Source organism: Pinus tabuliformis, chromosome 7 (assembly GCF_031772625.1).
Source record: "Pinus tabuliformis cultivar Carrire ecotype Pingquan chromosome 7, CPIR1, whole genome shotgun sequence".
Classification (NCBI taxonomy): domain Eukaryota; kingdom Viridiplantae; phylum Streptophyta; class Pinopsida; order Pinales; family Pinaceae; genus Pinus; species Pinus tabuliformis.
Window position 1 is genome coordinate 1,774,984,889 of NC_142293.1, and position 1,929 is coordinate 1,774,986,817.

A 1,929-nucleotide genomic window follows, 5' to 3' on the forward strand; every position below is an offset into this window, starting at 1 on the left:
AGGATCACTACATTGACCTATGGCGGATTTTCTTGAGCTCTGGCAAGCCTTTCCTTTGACTCAATTGTCCTGTCATTGTTTGACTTACAACTTTTGATCTCTGCCTTTAAACTTATAAAGGTATATGTTATGTCAAGAAAGTACTTATCTCATTGTTGCTCAATTAATCTATAAGGAGACTCACATGAACTGTAATCCACCATCTTGTTTGGCATCTCTAATCTTCTACTTCCTGCAAACATACCATGTTAGATAAACTTAAGTATAAACATAATCAACATCATACGTCAATGTATTTCAGGGGAGGTTGTATTGTTTGCACAATCATTCCAGATTAGCACTATATATATATATATATATATATATATATATATATATATATATATATATATATAATGACATCAACATATAAATCATCATAATATACCAACATCACCAACCTCAACATGATGACACAAAATGCAACAATTACCATCACAAGAGATAACCAACATGCATGCATCATGAACACATAGAAAATTCGACATGCATATATAACAATCACATATACCCTGAGGTCAAGTGCTACAACCTCGCTCTGATACCACCCTATAATTGCCCCTCCCACATTCAACCAAATTCACAAGCTCACCAGGGTAAAAATGAGACGAGTGTCACTATGACATGGCCCAACCTCCAAGTTCTAGATATGGAAATGGGGTCAGCACACCAACACTTACAGACATCCTACAGGGACTATAGATCACCCAGTAGTTGAAGAAACACCTAGGTGGTCAATCCCTGAGATGGAACCTTTTTCTTCATACCTAACACCCCAACTGCATGCATAACAAGGCTAGAGTGTAGTCATGCATAGGCCTGCTTCCATGTGTTTATGGCCTAAATTTCTTAGTTCTGAGCATGTGGTCCTGGGATATGTGCCACCTTTTCAGACCAACTTCCATACCCCTACCCAGAATTGCTTGTAACTTTCCATAATCATAATTTACATAATGGCAAAGCTAAACATTCAAACTCGAATCAGAAACTTGGTCTAAACTGCCTAATCCATAATAAACATTTCATTAAATATATGGAAAACATGTAAGATGTAAGTTATGAATGCATATATGATCATAAATTGATAGTCTTCATCTAAGAATCACCAAGAAGACTCTAAGCCCTCTCTAGCTAATTGCAATAACACTTGTCAGTCCATGCATTCATCAACCATTCATATATTTATCAAAACATGAAAAGATCCATAGATAATGTACATCATATAACTAGAATTTAACTGGCAAATAACCAACATAGAAACCATGGCTACTTATCCATACTATCACCAACATAATCATTACAAGTATTCATGAATCATAGTAAGTAAATAACTCTTATTAATATATGAAAATTCCAACCAAGTGAGGGACTTCTACATACATAGATTGGGTTAAACCAAATCTCTCTTTCATCCAATCACCCCACAACATATTCTAAGCATGAATGTGACATATCAAGGAATAAACCAAGACAAAACCAACCAGTGCTTCCAAAGGCCAAACCACCTCAACGACAATGACTCCACCTCTACAACACGAAAATCACTAACATCGACCAGATCGGTCTCTACTTAGGTTATCTTGGGCTCCAGGAACTATTAACTCAACCCATAGCCTTTATTGGCTCCAGAGAATTTGTCCAACCACGGCTCCAGTGACTAGTAACTTGACCCACCAAGGGCTCTAGAGCGTTTTTCCCAATTGGACTCTAGGAAATAGTAACTCAACCCAAGTTGTTTAGGGCTTCCAAAGCATTTGTTCTGGCCCCCAACCATTGGGAACCTGAGAACCAACCAACGAAAACAAGTGGAAAAACCCACGACACCATGGTTATCCAGTAAATGGAAAGAAAGGGTAAAACCACTACCAATCCAAGAAACTATCCATGTCA